Below are 8,029 nucleotides of genomic sequence, written 5' to 3'. Positions count from 1 at the left end.
CTTTAAAAAAGCACCATTTAATTCATTCTGGCTTGAAGCTTCATTCATGCATTCTGTGCAATAGATCATTTGCAATTAAAGAGACACTATTCTGTTCATACAGGTGAGAAACAAAGTGTTCCCACTGGGGAAGGGGGGAAGTATTCATGCAATTTATGTGATAAAACATTCAAACTGAAAGCTCAATTTGTTCAATACTATTACATTCATACTGGAGAGAAGCCTTATTCGTGTACTATGTATGATAAAACATTTATGCGAATAATTAGTTTAACTGAAAATTTTGTTGTTCATACCGGTGGGAAGCCTTATTTATGCGATAAGTGTGATAAAACATTTACACGTAAAAAAGGTTTGGAAAAACACTATGTTATGCATGTTGGGGGAAAGACTTAATCATGCAAATAGGTCTAGTGAAACATTTTTATCTTGTTCATATTGAAGAGGTGCATTAGTTATGCAATTTACTTGATAAAACATCCTCTCAAAATTCTCATTCAAACAAGCACTTAATTTACTCAAAAAACAACATGAATAAAGCTCAAAACTTTACCCTATCCTTTGCTGAACACTAATTTATCTAACTAAAGTAATTAAGCTGAACACTAATTAAGAATTCCAAGGCTCATAGTTTTCCTGATAAAAAATATTTTGTCCCATTTTTTAGCTTTTCACTCAGATTTTTGTGTGTGCTCATTTTCTAAGAATAAGATTTCTTTAATTAAAATATGTAATTTGCATTTACATTGCTCAATAAATACTTTTATTTGAATTCCTGAGCATTACAGTTAATTTATATTAAAATAAACTTTTATGTCACTTCATGTGATAAAAAAAAGCATTACTTTTCCCCATCTTTATTTATTTTTTTTTTCAATAAATCTATTTTTGATCAAAAAGCTGTTTTTTACTTATTTTATTTTTTGAAAAGTACCAGTTTGGTGTTATTCACTTTTTATTACATTTTATTGTCCCGCAGTGGACTGATCGTTAAGACACGTTTCCCAGCAGATCACCGAAGTCAAGCATCACTGGCTGCGGTCAGTGTGCGGGTGGGTGACCACTTGGATCAGTCTGCGTAGGGACCGAGGGTGTGCGGTATTGGTCCTCGTTAAACTGTTCTATCGTAAAGTGCTCGACTTCGCTTGCAGGTCGTCGGGTTACTGAAGCGGGGGTGCCATCCCCTCTGCAGAGGATCAAAATTGTGATGGCCTATCTTCGGATCATCCTCAGGGATGTTTCCCAGACAGTCGCCAATAGCCCATTGTGCAATAGCATATATCTATAAATAACTAAATCAAATTTTCACTTCAAACTCACCAGACTTACTTAATAGCATTAATATCTTATGAAATATGGCAGATTAGAGCTCAGAAATTATCTAATTTACTTCTTTTATTGTTCGCTTTGTTCCGTACCGATTTAATCTTAACTCCAAGTTGTTTTTCAGCTATTTTTCGGCAATTATTGCTTTACATTTCCACGTGTTTTTAAAAATTCGGAATTTTATTATGACTTGCGAATTTTAAATAACTATTTTTTTTTTTAATTTCATCGCAATTTAAGCTATTTATTTTTTGTAACTATTGCACTGTTTTTCTTCGTGATTTTGGCAATCCCGTTTATTTCCAACTACGATGTTATTAAAACATGCGAGTTTTTAATCGTGCATTTAAATAATCACTTTTTAATACAATTTTGTGTTGTATTTCATCGTTAATCCAAATTATTCTTCCACTGTTTTTTCAGCAGTTAGAGCCATGTATTATATATTTTAATACAGTGTAATTGCAACAGTAAAGAATACGAGAAGTGTTGGAAAGCGTAAATTTTGGAGCTACTCACTGTTTACAATTTTTTTTTAAAAATTTGTAACTTTGGTGATTTTTTCTGGAAAAAAAAAGCGCTTCGTATTTATGAAACCTTTAATAATTCAAGAAATAGGAATAATATCTGAACTGTAATACCAAATAAATGTTGAATCTTTATTTGGTACTATAATAGTTTTATTTTAATCTTTGGTTTTTGCTTAAACCTTATAAATTTTCTTCAATTAAAATATTTAATGTATATTTATATTACTCATCAAAATATGTATTTATTGATTTATTTTTTATTACTTTCATTCCGTGAAGATTACGATTTTTTTATCTTTATAATTTGAATTTATTTTAAAATTAATTTTTGTACTAAGTGATATGACAAAAAATCTCTTTCTTCCATCAGATTTTCATTTTTTTTTTTTAAATAGATCAATTTTTGATAAAAAGAGAATTTTTTTTAAAAAAAAAGTATCAGTTTTTTCATTTTTGAATAAAGTTTAATAATTAAAAGTATTTTTAATAATTTAAACCATTTAATCTTCTGAAAATATTACTGATAAATTCCAGGTTTACTACTCTACTCAGCGGCGCGACAGCCCATAGAGGGCCTAGGCCTACTGTGCCCATCTCAGTTTTCTTGACCTTGGACTCTGGGGTGCCAGATGTTCCGGTCCGGTGGTCAGCCGAACGTGGAACCCCCAGTGTTTAGTTCCCAAGCATGCTTGGTACTCATTTATAGACCCACTGAAGGGATGAAACGCTGAGTCAACCTTGCCCGTCCCGAGGATCGAACCAGGGACTTGTGGCACGACAGCGCGAAGCGCTACCGCTCAGCCAAAATTCCAGGTTTACTGATAAAAAAAATTAGTGTTTATGTTTAGATAAAAATTTAGTTATTTGCCGTTAACGTGTCTAAATAAGCGTGCGGGCTTTTGTTATTCAACCTACTGTGCAAGTGGCCCTTCACTCAAAAAGGTTGTGCACCTCTATTTTAAATAATTTAAATTACCATAACGAATACGTATCTCGATATTTAATTTTAAAATCGCCTGAATACGAATCTCGATGTTTGATTTTAAAATCTCATGAATACTATTTCCGATGTATAATTTTTAAGTTACTTGAATACAAATCATAATAGTGGCTTTTAAACTACGTGAATACGAAGAGTGATATAAAATCGTGAAAGCACGATGCGCGATCCTAAATAGCGTAAGTAGGAATCGCGATGTGTGATTTGAAATCCTGTGAATGTAATTTTAAAACGCGCTTGCATTGGTAAGAAAAATTGTAAAGAGGAATTCGAAATAGACAAACTTTCTTTGAAGAGGCGGTGTTTTTTTTNTTCGGGGATTCGAAATAGACAAACTTTCTTTGGAGAGGCGGGATTTTNTTTTTTTTTTTTTTTTTTTTTTTTTTTTTTTTTTTTTTTAAGTAGTAAAAAAAAAGCTTCCGCGACGATGACAAATTTTAAGCTATCGGCGTCTAGATTATACGGGTCTGATTACCAGTTATGTATATAACGTTTACACTTAATTTTCTTATATTTTTTTGCATTCTTACAATAATAAAATATTATATAGTATTTGCAGTTCTTAATCATATTTTTGTGTAACACTTAATCATATTTAATTATATGTGTGATTGTATCAGTTCAATAAAGATTTTTTTTTCTTTCAAAATATAACTTTTTTCCTTACATTTAAAACGCTTAACCTTTAATGTTATTTTTAATATAAAAAAAAATATCAGATATAGGAAATTTCGGGTCTTAGGTTAACTCTTGCTCACAACTGACTGCAGGGTTATAATAAAAAAGTTTTTATTCTGTCATGTTGAAAAAGTCATATCAAAAACTTACAAATCCTCTGAGTTTTTAAATCTAGATACAGCACGAAATGCGTGTTTACGAAGAAAAAAAAATTCAAATTGCGTGCTTACGAAATCTAATTGCGTGTTTACGAAAATGAACATAGCTCAAAATTCTTGAAGTTAATTCTCTTAAACGAGCATTTTGAGCTATGTCAATTTTCTTAAACGCGCATTTTGAGTTATTTTCTTTTTAGTAAACATCAATATCCATTTTCATAAACGCCCATCTCAAATAGGATTGGGCGATGTAAGAAATTTTATATCGTCTGTTAGACATCGCGATGTAACATAAGTTCGAAAATTATCAGTAAAAAATCTTTAAATCAATAAAAATAAATAAAAGAATTAAATCTATAACGAAAGAAAATGCTTTTATAATTTTAATTGCATTGCTTAATTTTTAAAGTAAAATAATACAAATGGATTGACTTCAGATCGATGTCTTTAATTAAAAACAAACATACTTTATTTTAAATTTTTTTTAAATTAAAAATGACTTCTAACAAAATATATAACTTTCGTGTATTAAAAATGAAAAACGAACGTAAAAACAAGTCAAAGAAATGTTTAAATGTTAAACGCTTAAGTAAAACAATTTTTAAATTATTTGTATAAAAGAAAACGTACTCTTGAAACGTCTCTTAGATCTTTTATTTATTTATTTAAATAATAAAGTTGTATTGACTAATGGTTAAATTCTGTGCTTAAAATAAATGTAACTTTTTTTTTATTTATTTCTTATTATTTATTTCTTATTATTTTTTTCTTTTTTGAAAATAAAATTGACTTAGATTTATTGATTTAAAAATAATACTGACTACCAAACAAATTATTAAACGAACACGTATTGAAAGAGTTTTAAGAAAAATTTAATAGCACTATTGTTAAATTATTAAAAAGCGTCAAAACTTTGTTTAGCTTTTTCTTTAATTGAAAAAATTATATTCATCGTTTACATGAAAACAATTTATCATTCTCTAAAAGTCGTATATGTAATACTATTTTTAGATTTGATTTCTTTTTTCCTAGACAAAGTCAAACCCGGTACATTTGTTAACTCTATAGGAAATTTAGAAATACTAGAATTTCAGAGAAAAAGTAGCAGACTTTTTTTTTATTTTATATGACAATTTAAGATAATTATGCCGTGTTATTTACAAGTGATAATGATTGTGACAACACTGTTAACTGTAACAGTCTCTATCTGTATGAAAAAAATTCGGAAGCGCCGTCGCTGATGTGCAAAAAGTTATAAGACTCACTTGAAATTACGTATATCGAGAAAAATATACAGAGAATACGATGGAATAAAGAAAATATAACATTCGATAATTAGTACAAGAGATATTTACTGTTAAATCTCTGCTAAAAAATACCATGTGGATCACTCTGCAGTCGGCAGAAATGCAATTACAGAGTTAAAATTGAACGTGCTGGAAGGCCACTTTAATTTCTGAATTTACACGAGGTTTTTTTTTCTTCTGATTTTGCTTGGAAGTTATTGCAATTCTAAATGCTTTTTTTTGGGGGGGGGGATTTTCTTTTCTCACTTTTTTTTTGTTGCTTTAAATAATAACTACTTCGCAATTGTAGTAGAAAAATTTTTCTCTCTTGTGGACTTCACTTTATAATCCCGATCTTCATTTTTTTTCGAAAATAACAAAAAAAGAATGAAAATAAAATAGTGAGTGAGAAATTAGTGTTGCTTTTTACCAAATCTTAACATTTGTATCGAAATTTTTAAATCTATAAAAAGTTAAAAAGAAAAAAAAAAAACTTTTTCCTATTTGAAACTGTTACATGTTATAAGAATATCGTTACATATTGTTTAACACCTAAATTTACTTCTCATTTATTAGTTCATATCTTTTCTAACATTCTATATCCCTAAGTTAAAATATTTTTTTCTAGTACAGTTCATTATTTTTTCAAATCAATGTGACATTTAAAAAAAATTACTTTTGTATAAAATTATATATTTCCTTAACAAAATGCTCTTTTAACTTTTGAAAAATACCAACTTTAAAAAAATAATGAATTAGAAGGATTGATCAAGTGGTAGAACCTCCTATTCTCTTAAAAAGAGATATAATTACAACGTATTTATATCATAAATCACTTAATTTTTACAAGGCTGTCCAATACACCCAAACATTTTATCTGCGTCAAAATATATGCCTCGAGCTTCGATTTAAGTCTCTACACAATATTTAAAACTTGAAATATTTAGTCATGGATAAACATATAATTACCGATTATGACTACTAAAGAATCAATGATAAATTTTGATGGATTTACCGTAATTATAGACGTTATAATTTTTATGCGACTAAAAATGTATAATGTGTTTTATAAATTTTTTTTTTACGTGAATTATACACACTGGTATTTGATTTTATTATTATTGCGATTTTGAATGAATTAATTCTATGGAACTTTATTTTTAGCTGATCAAGAGGAAATAGAACAATAGCTAAAAACGTATTAATAATATTAGTTTCCGAAGTTAAAGATAAGACACTTATTCAAAAACATTGTTCAAGTTTATTTTATTTTTTGTTTCACCGGAATAAACTAGAATAGTCAAGGTAATAAATCATTATGTTTACAAATGATATCTAGCGAAGGTTCCTAAACTACTTGTATATACCATTTTGATTTGATTTGTCTTTAATACTAGTAATTAATCACAAGTAATAATATTCTTAATACTTGTGATTTTGTTCAAATCGCATGTTGAACTATTTTAACATGCCAACCGGACTCTGTAGTGGTCAGGGAGCTGACTTCACATCAGAAAGGTCCTGGGTTTGACTACCGGACAAGGCATGGATGTTCTTTCATTCTCTGTACCATTTGTCTTTACTGTGTGAACAACGTTGGCCCACCAATTATGATGCCCCTGAAAGAGTGGCCAAAAAATCTGCCCAAGTGTCAATCGAGTGGGCAATAAAAATAAAAAACTATTTTCACAATGTGTATTTGCTCATTTTAATTGTAAGCCCAAGTGGCTTTTCAATCATTTTTCCAGTAGTCATGTTTGCGGATATGCATGAGGTCAAGAAAATTCTATACAATCCCGATGTTTTTAATACGATATTATATTATATCTTGCGAGTTTTTAATCAAGTACTTAAATACTTTTTGACGTGCTTCATTTTTGCGAAATTCACTCGATACAGAGTGAATTTCTTGAGCGCATCTTTCCATGGTCGCACTACAGCCCATAGAAAGCTTCTGTTTTCAGACTATAGTCTTCACACTAACTTCATTTATTTTTGGTAGATTCCACCCTCTCCTTCGCCTACAGTGGAGTTTTTCGCATACTAGGCACATTTTCTCTATAGTATGTGTTTAATTAATTTTCGAAAATAACATATTTTCTAACTATTCTTTTTTCTTATTAAATTTCTAAATTGCACCAAATTTTTGAAAACGACTTAACAAATAAAAAAATAAAAATCTTTGTAATTAGTTCTGAAGCTCAATACATAATTTCATAGATAAATCATATAATTTTATGCACGCAATAATATAGTTTATTGCTTGCATAAAATTATATGATTTATTAAGACTAGTATAGGATTTCAGATTTCACTTAATTTATTACAAAGCGGTGGTATTATGGATGTGGTAGAAGGGTTTTTAGATTTTAGTTTGGTACGCGGATATAAACTTCATCTTATTCAAGATTGCTGGAAGTTGCCCAGAGTAATTAATCAAAGGAGACTTAAAAGTGATGGTGCCTTGAAAAACCTGTTTTTTAAACCTTAATGATTGTACTCATTAGAATTATAAAGTCATTTAGGTAGATACTTTAAAAGAACAAGATAGATAAATGTATGGTAAACACCTTGTAAATTGTTTCTACTATGAAATTATATTACAATATGATATAGGAAAGAAAAAAAAGATTACATGCGTAACAAAATTACTAAAGTAGTTAAAATCGATAATGTCTTAGTTAGAAGAAAATGTTTTAGAGGACATTTGAAACGAATGATCAACAGGTTTTGCAGACCTCTAATCACTATATTGCCGAAAAATAACATATAGGGTAAATTATTAATTTTATAAAAAGGAGTTTTGCCCTCAGAGAAATCATGTTCGTAAGAAAATTTGCAGTTTAAAATGTTTTGCATATAAATCTTATAATTCGCCTTGAAGAATTTATGGGCTTCTTGCTGCCACTACAACATTTTGCTACAGCTGATTTTTACCTCTACTGTTAAAACTGTTGAGAATTTAGTTACGCAATTTCATTATTTTCCTTTTAGCTCTTAGACTATATTTCTTAATTCAATATTACAAGCAAACAATTCTTTTTTTTTAAT

This window comes from Parasteatoda tepidariorum, chromosome 4 (assembly GCF_043381705.1).
Source record: "Parasteatoda tepidariorum isolate YZ-2023 chromosome 4, CAS_Ptep_4.0, whole genome shotgun sequence".
Taxonomy (NCBI): domain Eukaryota; kingdom Metazoa; phylum Arthropoda; class Arachnida; order Araneae; family Theridiidae; genus Parasteatoda; species Parasteatoda tepidariorum.
The sequence above is the reverse complement of the archived record's forward strand: the minus strand, read 5'-3'. Positions refer to the sequence as shown.